The sequence below is a fragment of the Pseudophryne corroboree genome, chromosome 6 (genome assembly GCF_028390025.1).
Source record: "Pseudophryne corroboree isolate aPseCor3 chromosome 6, aPseCor3.hap2, whole genome shotgun sequence".
Lineage (NCBI taxonomy): Eukaryota > Metazoa > Chordata > Amphibia > Anura > Myobatrachidae > Pseudophryne > Pseudophryne corroboree.
The window spans coordinates 143,645,014-143,656,406 of record NC_086449.1 but is presented as its reverse complement, the minus strand read 5'-3'; the positions used below and the strand labels follow the sequence as shown (position 1 = coordinate 143,656,406).

The 11,393-nt window shown below is 45.6% G+C and overlaps 1 protein-coding gene across 2 annotated transcripts in view; it reads left to right on the top strand.

The window, feature by feature from the left end:
* LOC134935061 (uncharacterized) overlaps positions 1-11,112 on the top strand; it is a 43,186-nt gene extending 32,074 nt beyond the window's left edge. For both annotated transcript variants that reach the window (XR_010179870.1, XM_063930364.1), the window contains exon 8: positions 10,808-11,112. The gene's annotated coding sequence lies outside the window, so the exon portion shown is untranslated. The remainder of the gene's footprint in view (positions 1-10,807) is intronic.
* The last annotated feature ends 281 nt before the right edge of the window (positions 11,113-11,393 follow it).

The following is an 11,393-nucleotide window of genomic DNA, read 5'->3' as shown; positions in this document are numbered from 1 at the left end:
GGACCCCTACACATGGAGCGATGTTCAGTCAGATTGCCTAGAAATTAGCCGAACATCGCTCTGTGTGTACCCCCATTAACAGTCATGCCATTTCCATCTCAATAATAACTCCAGGATCAGACCCTTAAGGCAACTAAGACCCTCATCCGCTTTTGGTTATCTCCAGATTGGGCTACTGTAATTATCAAGCCTCCCTGTCTCCCATCTCTCAACACTCAAATCTGTTCTGCATGCTGGTGCCTTTAACTTCCTCTCCAAACGCACAATGGGGGTAATTCTGAGTTGATCGCAGCAGCGTTTGTTAGCAATTGGGCAAGATTTGGGTTAGATTTGGGTGGGTTATATTGTTTCTGTGCAGGGTAAATACTGGCTGCTTTATTTTTACACTGCAATTTAAATTTCAGTTTGAATTAGTGATGAGCGGGTTCGGTTTCTCGGAAACCGAACCCCCCCGAACTTCACCCTTTTTACACAGGTCCGAGCCATACTCGGATTCTCCCGTATGGCTCGGTTAACCCGAGCGTGCCCGAACGTCATCATCCCGCTGTCGGATTCTCGCGAGATTCGGATTCTATATAAGCAGCCGCGCGTCGCCGCCATTTTCACTTGTGCATTGGAAATGTTAGGGAGAGGACGTGGCTGGCGTCCTCTCCGTTATTGTTGAACTTGATTGTGCATTATTGCTTAATTGTGGGGAGGGCTGGGGAGCAGCTGTATAATATAGGAGGAGTACAGTGCAGAGTTTTGCTGATCAGTGACCACCAGTTATCCGTTCTCTGCCTGAAAAAAACGCTCCATATCTGTGCTCAGTGTGCTGCATATATCTGTGCTCACACTGCTTAATTGTGGGGACTGGGGAGCAGCTGTATTATATAGCAGGAGTACAGTGCAGAGTTTTGCTGACAGTGACCACCAGTATACGTTGTCTGCCTGAAAAACACTCCATATCTGTGCTCAGTGTGCTGCTTTATTGTGGGGACTGGGGACCACCAGTATAATATTATATAGGAGGAGTACAGTGCAGAGTTTTGCTCACCAGTGACCACCAGTATATAATATATAGCATTACGGTACAGTAGGCCACTGCTGTACCTACCTCTGTGTCGTCATTAAGTATACTATCCATCTAGATTCTATACCTGTGGTGCATTTCAGTTGTGCAGTTTGCTGACACAGTGACCACCAGTATACTATATATAGCAGTACGGTACGGAAGGCCACTGCTGTACCTACCTCTGTGTCGTCATTAAGTATACTATCCATCTACATTCTATACCTGTGGTGCATTTTAGTTTTGCAGTTTGCTGACACAGTGACCACCAGTATACTATATATAGCAGTACGGTACGGAAGGCCACTGCTGTACCTACCTCTGTGTCGTCATTAAGTATACTATCCATCTACATTCTATACCTGTGGTGCATTTTAGTTTTGCAGTTTGCTGACACAGTGACCACCAGTATACTATATATAGCAGTACAGTACGGAAGGCCACTGCTGTACCTACCTCTGTGTCGTCATTAAGTATACTATCCATCTACATTCTATACCTGTGGTGCATTTTAGTTTTGCAGTTTGCTGACACAGTGACCACCAGTATACTATATATAGCAGTACGGTACGGAAGGCCACTGCTGTACCTACCTCTGTGTCGTCATTAAGTATACTATCCATCTACATTCTATACCTGTGGTGCATTTTAGTTTTGCAGTTTGCTGACACAGTGACCACCAGTATATATAGCAGTACAACACGGAAGGCCACTGCTCTACCTACCTCTGTGTCGTCAAGTATACTATCCATCCATACCTGTGGTGCATTTCAGTTGTGCGCAGTATATATAGTAGTAGGCCATCGCTATTGATACTGGCATATAATTCCACACATTAAAAAATGGAGAACAAAAATGTGGAGGTTAAAATAGGGAAAGATCAAGATCCACTTCCACCTCGTGCTGAAGCTGCTGCCACTAGTCATGGCCGAGACGATGAAATGCCATCAACGTCGTCTGCCAAGGCCGATGCCCAATGTCATAGTAGAGAGCATGTAAAATCCAAAAAACAAAAGTTCAGTAAAATGACCCAAAAATCAAAATTGAAAGCATCTGATGAGAAGCGTAAACTTGCCAATATGCCATTTACGACACGGAGTGGCAAGGAACGGCTGAGGCCCTGGCCTATGTTCATGGCTAGTGGTTCAGATTCACATGAGGATGGAAGCACTCATCCTCTCGCTAGAAAAATGAAAAGACTTAAGCTGGCAAAAGCACAGCAAAGAACTGTGCGTTCTTCTAAATCACAAACCCCCAAGGAGAGTCCAATTGTGTCGGTTGCGATGCCTGACCTTCCCAACACTGGACGGGAAGAGCTTGCGCCTTCCACCATTTGCACGCCCCCTGCAAGTGCTGGAAGGAGCACCCGCAGTCCAGTTCCTGATAGTCAAATTGAAGATGTCACTGTTGAAGTACACCAGGATGAAGATATGGGTGTTGCTGGCGCTGGGGAGGAAATTGACAAGGAGGATTCTGATGGTGAGGTGGTTTGTTTAAGTCAGGCACCCGGGGAGACACCTGTTGTCTGTGGGACGAATATGGCCATTGACATGCCTGGTCAAAATACAAAAAAAATCAGCTCTTCGGTGTGGAATTATTTCAACACAAATGGGGACAACAGGTGTCAAGCCGTGTGTTGCCTTTGTCAAGCTGTAATAAGTAGGGGTAAGGACGTTAACCACCTCGGAACATCCTGCCTTATACGTCACCTGCAGCGCATTCATCATAAGTCAGTGACAAGTTCAAAAACTTTGGGTGACAGCGGAAGCAGTCCACTGACCACTAAATCCCTTCCTGCAAACCACACCACCAACTCCCTCAGTGTCAATTTCCTCCTTACCCAGGAAAGCCAATAGTCCTGCAGGCCATGTCACTGGCAAGTCTGACGAGTCCTCTCCTGCCTGGGATTCCTCCGATGCATCCTTGAGTGTAACGCCTACTGCTGCTGGCGCTGCTGTTGTAGCTGCTGGGAGTCGATCGTCATCCCAGAGGGGAAGTCGGAAGACCACTTGTACTACTTCCAGTAAGCAATTGACTGTCCAACAGTCCTTTGCGAGGAAGATGAAATATCACAGCAGTCATCCTGCTGCAAAGCAGATAACTCAGGCCTTGGCAGCCTGGGCGGTGAGAAACGTGGTTCCGGTATCCACCATTAATTCAGAGGCAACTAGAGACTTGATTGAGGTACTGTGTCCCCGGTACCAAATACCATCTAGGTTCCATTTCTCTAGGCAGGCGATACTGAAAATGTACACAGACCTCAGAAAAAGAGTCACCAGTGTCCTAAAAAATGCAGTTGTACCCAATGTCCACTTAACCACGGACATGTGGACAAGTGGAGCAGGGCAGACTCAGGACTATATGACTGTGACAGCCCACTGGGTAGATGTATTGCCTCCCGCAGCAAGAACAGCAGCAGCGGCACCAGTAGCAGCATCTCGCAAACGCCAACTCGTTCCTAGGCAGGCTACGCTTTGTATCACCGCTTTCCAGAAGAGGCACACAGCTGACAACCTCTTACGGAAACTGAGGAACATCATCGCAGAATGGCTTACCCCAATTGGACTCTCCTGGGGATTTGTGACATCGGACAACGCCAGCAATATTGTGCGTGCATTACATCTGGGCAAATTCCAGCACGTCCCATGTTTTGCACATACATTGAATTTGGTGGTGCAGAATTATTTAAAAAACGACAGGGGCGTGCAAGAGATGCTGTCGGTGGCCCGAAGAATTGCGGGCCACTTTCGGCATTCAGCCACCGCGTGCCGAAGACTGGAGCACCACCAAACATTCCTGAACCTGCCCTGCCATCATCTGAAGCAAGAGGTGGTAACGAGGTGGAATTCAACCCTCTATATGCTTCAGAGAATGGAGGAGCAGCAAAAGGCCATTCAAGCCTATACATCTGGCCACGATATAGGCAAAGGAGGGGGAATGCACCTGACTCAAGCGCAGTGGAGAATGATTTCAACGTTGTGCAAGGTTCTGCAACCCTTTGAACTTGCCACACGTGAAGTCAGTTCAGACACTGCCAGCCTGAGTCAGGTCATTCCCCTCATCAGGCTTTTGCAGAAGAAGCTGGAGACATTGAAGGAGGAGCTAAAACAGAGCGATTCCGCTAGGCATGTTGGACTTGTGGATGGAGCCCTTAATTCGCTTAACCAGGATTCACGGGTGGTCAATCTGTTGGAATCAGAGCACTACATTTTGGTCACCGTGCTCGATCCTAGATTTAAAACCTACGTTGTATCTCTCTTTCCGGCAGACACAAGTCTGCAGAGTTTCAAAGACCTGCTGATGAGAAAATTGTCAAGTCAAGCGGACCGTGACTCGTCAACATCTCCTCCTTCACATTCTCCCGCAACTGGGGGTGCGAGGAAAAGGCTAAGAATTCCGAGCCCACCCGCTGGCGGTGATGCAGGCCAGTGTGGAGCGATTGCTGACATCTGGTCCGGACTGAAGGACCTGCCAACGATTACTGACATGTCGTCTACTGTCACTTCATATGATTCTCTCACCATTGAAAGAATGGTGGAGGATTATATGAGTGACTGCATCCAAGTAGGCACGTCAGACAGTCCGTACGTATACTGGCAGGAAAAAGAGGCAATTTGGAGGCCCTTGCACAAACTGGCTTTATTCTACCTAAGTTGCCCTCCCTCCAGTGTGTACTCCGAAAGAGTGTTTAGTGCAGCCGCTCACCTTGTCAGCAATCAGCGTACGAGGTAACTTCCAGAAAATGTGGAGAAGATGATGTTCATCAAAATGAATTATAATCAATTCCTCCGTGGAGACATTCACCAGCAGCAATTGCCTCCACAAAGTACACAGGGACCTGAGATGGTGGATTCCAGTGGGGACGAATTAATAATCTGTGAGGAGGGTGATGTACACAGTGAAAGGGGTGAGGAATCGAAGGATGATGATGAGGTGGACATCTTGCCTCTGTAGAGCCAGTTTGTGCAAGGAGAGATTGATTGCTTCTTTTTTTGGTGGGGGCCCAAACCAACCAGTCATTTCAGTCACAGTCGTGTGGCAGACCCTGTCGCTGAAATGATGGGTTCGTTAAAGTGTGCATGTCCTGTTTACACAACATAAGGGTGGGTGGGAGGGCCCAAGGACAATTCCATCTTGCACCTCTTTTTTCTTTAATTTTTCTTTGCATCATGTGCTGTTTGGGGACAATTTTTTTGAAGTGCCATCCTGCCTGACACTGCAGTGCCACTCCTAGATGGGCCAGGTGTTTGTGTCGGCCACTTGTGTCGCTTAGCTTAGTCACACAGTGACCTTGGTGCGCCTCTTTTTTTCTTTGCATCATGTGCTGTTTGGGGACTATTTTTTTGAAGTGCCATCCTGCCTGACACTGCAGTGCCACTCCTAGATGGGCCAGGTGTTTGTGTCGGCCACTTGTGTCGCTTAGCTTTAGGACTAAAAATAATATTGTGAGGTGTTCAGAATAGACTGAAAATGAGTGGAAATTATGGTTATTGAGGTTAATAATACTATGGGATCAAAATGACCCCCAAATTCCATGATTTAAGCTGTTTTTTAGGGTTTTTTGTAAAAAACACCCGAATCCGACAAAAAAATTTCGGTGAGGTTTTGCCAAAACGCGTCCGAATCCAAAACACGGCCGCGGAACCGAATCCAAAACCAAAACACAAAACCCGAAAAATGTCCGGTGCACATCACTAGTTTGAATACACCAAACCCAAATCTCTCTGCACATGTTATATCTGCCCCTCCTGCAGTGCACATGGTTTTGCCCAACTGCTAACAAAATTGCTGCTGCGATCACCTCAGAATTAGGCCCAATGTCTGTCTCTTCTCTCCTACAAGCCCTACACCGGCTCCCCTTCAGAACCCAATTCAAACTTCCCACACTCATTTACAAAGCCCTTACCCAATCTTCTCCTATATAAATCTCTGACCTAATCTCCCACCCACCTACCCTCCTCACTTATAACTCCCAACGTGACCCTTTGCAGGAGGGACAGAATTCTCTGCTCCTGGACTTCCCTCTTACTGTGTGATTGCCATCACCTGTGCTGAAATACCTTTCAATTACCCTGTTCAACACAGGTGCCGGCAATCATAAATTAAAAGAGTCCAGAAGCAGAGCATTTTGTCCCTCCTGGAGAGGGTCAAGTTGGGAGGTATAATTCTCTAATGAATGCTGCCTCTCCTGCTAACTCATTACTTCCTCCTACTCACGCCTCCATTGTTTCTCCGTGCCATTGGAACTCTCTCTATGAGACTCTTCACCTCCCTACAAAACTTTAAATGGGCTCTTAAACATGGATTTTGTAAAATTTCTTTTTAGCTACAAAGGACGTGTGGGGTGTAATATTACGATTTAAAACCACTGGAGATCTATTGCCAATGGGGGAGTTGGAAGTTATTTTAAAATGAGGGTCTATGGATATGGGAGGGGGGATGCAAAACACACCCTAGATATGTATATTTTTTCATGAAAATATTTAATATATTAGTAAAAAAATACTTTTTAAACTTTATTAAGCCATAAAAAAAAAATACAATTTCTGGTTTTGTAGGAGGAAAAGATGTCAGGTAAATAGCTAAGAACTACTTCTTTATCAAAGCCTTCCTGCTCTTATCCTAACCCACTGCTCCATGCTTCTTGCGCCCTATCTCCCCATATGTGTTTTCCCTGCCTGTCTCCCACTCCCCTTTAGACTTAGGGGCCCTACTCATTTGACGATGCGCCGCGGAGGTGCCCGACGGCCGAAACGGCCGACGAGCGACCCAGTGACGGGGGGAGTGAAGTTTCTTCACTCCCCTCGTCACGCGGCTGCATTGAAGTGCAGGCAAATATGGACGAGATCGTCCATATTGGCCTGCATGCACAGCCGACGGGAGACCAGCGATGAACGAGCGCGGGGCCGCGCATCGTTCATCGCTGGAGTCTCCACACTGAAAGATATGAACGAGTTCTCGTTCATTTATGAACGAGATCGTTCATATCTTTCAGAAAATCGGCCAGTGTGTAGGGCCTATAAATCAAAATAACTGAGGTACTAATTAAATCACCTGTGCTCAAGCATGGATATAACTAAAACCTGGACTGTTAGTGTGCCTTGAGAACAGAGGTTGGGAGTGCCTGCTGAAAACTCTCACGAGGCCCTTTGCCCTCATATGCTTTTCCTTCGCTCACTTATACCATCATCTCCTCCCCACTGCCTACAACTACACCTGCAACAATGTTTATTGCTGTTCATTGGCAGCTATGCAAAATGAGACCTGGGTGAAGGATAAAGCAGAGGAGAGGCAGTAGCTATTGGCAGTGGTGTGCAAATGGAGGTTAGTCCACACAGTAGGGGTCTATTCATGAAGCAGTGAAAAGAGTGGAGAAGTGAGGCTGTGGAGAAGTTACCCATGGCTACCAATCAGCTGCTCTGTACAATTGTATAGTATGCAAATTATAAATGTTACTTCAATGCTGATTGGTCTCCATGGGCAACTTCTCCACTGGCTCACTTCTCCACACTTTTCACTGCTTCATGAATAGACCCCTAAATTACTTTACTTAGTGGTTCTTAAAGTCAAGCCTTAAGGCACCCCAACGGTCCAGGTTTTAGGTATATCCATGGCTGAGCACAGATGATTAAATCAAATTGACCGAGGTGTTAATTAAGTCACCTGTGGCCAAGCATGGATATACTTAAAACCTTGACCGTTGGGATGCCTTGAGGGTACATGTTTGAGTACCTCTGACTTAACCAGAAGGTGGTTTATTAACCAGGTAGAAGCAAAGACAGGTAACACAGGGTTTACACTCAGCAGGTATAGATTACAAGGATTGTCTAGTTGCAGTAAGGAGCTTTAGGGTTATGCTGGGCACTGTAATTGGGCGCTGCGGAACCCTTGTGGTGCCATATAAATAAAGGATAATAATAATATTAGTGGTGCACCAGTGTAGTACACAGACTGTATGTGGTTTAAACACAGTGGTGGCATTAGGGTTTATTTATGCTGTGATAGTCGGAGTGGGGAATGAAGGGCCCACTGGGGGAATGCTGTTGTAGGGGCCCATGCTTAAGGGTGTGGCCAGCCACCACAGAGGTTTGGCTAACCATTACAGAGTACATGTTCTGTGCCCCTTGGTAAAGATATAATAAACCATGTTCTTATGAAGTATAATGTAACATATGTATAATTCATGTGCACTAGGATAGAGACTGGAACCTGATCCCTAGAGGAGGAGGAGGGCCCACAGGTAGCATACCTCCCAACATGACCCTCTCTAGGAGGGACAGAATGCTCTGCTCCTGGAGTTCCTTCTTAATTTATGATTGCTTCACCTGTGCTGAAACCCTTTTCTTATCCATTCACCTGTCCAAAACAGGTGCCTCCACTCACAAATTAGAAAAAATGTCCAGAAGTAGAGTATTTTGTCCCTCCTGGAGAGGGTCATGTTGGGAGGTATGAGGTAGTGGGGCCTACCGGTGGTTTCCCCTGTTCCCCTGTGGGCTAGTCCGACTCTGAGTGGCACAGTGGACTTTGGGGTCTCAGTGTAAATTCTGTTACATGGAGTAACTCAGGGGCACATCTGTTCATACAGGATGCCAGAGGAGAGATGCGCGGCGGAGCCGCGTGTGCATGCGTAGAAGCATCAGAGGTCACACCTCTGTGGAGAGCTACTGGATCCTAGTGCCTAGCAGCCATGTTGAAAAAAGGCAGCGCAGAGTGTGCGTCCAACAGCAGCTGCACAGACCAGGAGGGGAGGTGGAATGATGCAGAGACTGAAGGGCTGCGTCCTTCCAGGCTACATTGCTCTGGGCGACGGCCCTGTCAGCCCGCCCCTCGAGCCACCATTGCTTGCTGGCTCGCTTATACATAGGAAACTGGAAGCCCTTACTGTGCCTCAGGAAGCCCTATTGGATTTAAGACCTTTTCTGCCTCAAATATATAGCTCTCACAGCCTCAAAATACATATATATATATATATATATATATATAAATCCAGAATGGAATAGGCGGCACTCAGAGACTGAAAACCACAGGTAAACGTGAAAAAAGCCCCTTGGGGCCTGCTTTAATGTTTTACATTAAAGCAGGCCCCAAGGGGCTTTTTTCACGTTTACCTGTGGTTATCAGTCTCTGAGTGCCGCCTATTCCATTCTGGATTTCTACATACCTGGGTTTACAGTCCCACAGGAGGGCACCGGAGCAAGTCAGTTTGTCTGGAGTGCCGGAAGATTTCAAGGTTGTTTTATATATATATATATATATATATATATATATATATATATATATATAATATTTTTTATGTATTCTTACTTAAGGAAATAAATGTAATTGGATGTCAATAGCCAAAGTGTATGTGTGTATACAGGGGTTGAGTATCCCATATCCAAATATTCCGAAATACGGAATTTTTTGAGTGAGTGTGAGATAGTGAAACCTTTGTTTTTTGATGGCTCAATGTAAACAAACTTTGTTTAATACACAAAGTTATTAAAAATATTGTATTAAATGACCTTCAGGCTGTGTTTAAAGGCCCGTACACACTGGTCGATGTATCGGCCGTTCTCTTGAACGGCCGATACATCGCGGGACCGTCGGCCAGTGTGTACGGGCGATACGTCTGTGAACTCCGTCATTCACAGACGTATCGCGTCGGCCGCGCAGCACAGCCGACAGCCAATATATCTAACGATATATTGGCCCGTCGCTGTGTGTGTACGGGGCGGTCGTCCGACCGCCCGTACACATGCTGCGGCGGCCGGCGGTGATTGACAGGTGAACTGGGCGGGCGCGAGCGCCCGCCCAGTTCATGATGTCAGTCCCCCGACGGATCGGGCTGTGTGTATGCACAGCACACTGCCCGATCCGTACATAGATATATCTGCAGATCAATTGATCTGCAGATATATCTAATAGTGTGTACCCACCTTTAGGTGTATATGAAACATAAATGAATTGTGTGAATGTAGATACACTTTGTTTAATGCACAAAGTTATTAAAAATATTGTATTAAATGACCTTCAGGCTGTGTGTATAAGGTGTATATGAAACATAAATGCATTCTGTGCTTAGACTTGGGTCCCATCGCCATGATATCTCATTATGGTATGTAATTATTCCAAAATACGGAAAAATCCGATATCCAAAATACTTCTGGTCCCAAGCATTTTGGTTAAGGGATACTCAACCTGTATATACAGTATGTCCTTAAAAGGAAAATGCAGTCCCTCCCAGATAAACCATACTTATACAGTACATTGTTCCACCCTCCCTATTGTATAGCGCTATGAGTGATGCTGTATTTTATGTGTCCATTCTTTTATTTATTTTTAGACTAACCTGGCAAGCCTATTTTTGCTGCTTCCGCCTCTAACTTCAGTATAACAGAAGCACTGAGAGATAAAATGAGCGCTGTAATGTGGACTAACCACTAGACATCGGGCATGGTCCAGGGCACATTTATATAGTTTGGGGTCACAGTTCTAGTATAATATGTAAGCTCATTGCTTTCTTTAGTGGGTCATTGAATAGCAGCCTAATTTTTGAATAGTTATGTTGGTAATAATGGTAAATAGGATTGGGTTGTGAATATATCCAACTTCACTTTGTCAGAGTAGCTTGTTCCTATCATTTAAAAAGCACTGATAGGGCATTTTTGATAACACAGCTACCTATTATTTAAAAAAAATGCAATTTATTAAGTACATTTTATAGTCTTTTTACTGTCAACACCCAAAACATACTAACACTTCTTTTACCTGCAGATAGCGGAATGGAAAACAATGGATAACAGTCTCCAGCCAACAAGTACACATGGAAGATTCACCAGATTCTCACCACAGAGACCTCACTCATCACTGCACAGCATGTAATATGGAAACAAACACAGTGGTAGCTGCTCAATCACTCTGGAGATACTTCAGGTGCTAGAAAAGGGGAGGGGTCACAGCAAACAGAGAGGGGGGGGGGTGCTTTTCCCACCCTGGTATCCCCCCAGCACACTGACTAATACCCGCAACAATACCTGAACCTATCTGGCCATAGAATTTCAGAGATATTTGTTACATGAATTTGCAAATACATGGTTAGCTGCTGAGGCGCATCAAGGCTTCTCTGATATCAGAGATGCCGTGACGCGGCTCAGCAACTAATCATGTATTTGCAAATTTATGTAACAAATATCTCCGAAATTTGTAATATGCCAGTTTAGAAGCTCTGTTCTACCATTTATCTCTGTTACATTTCCAAACTCATAATATATTCATTTATTTCTGAAGGGAAATGGGGTTGGTTTACTTATTAATATGCTAAATGGGAAAAGCAGGCAGTCAAAGAACCACTAATCCCCCC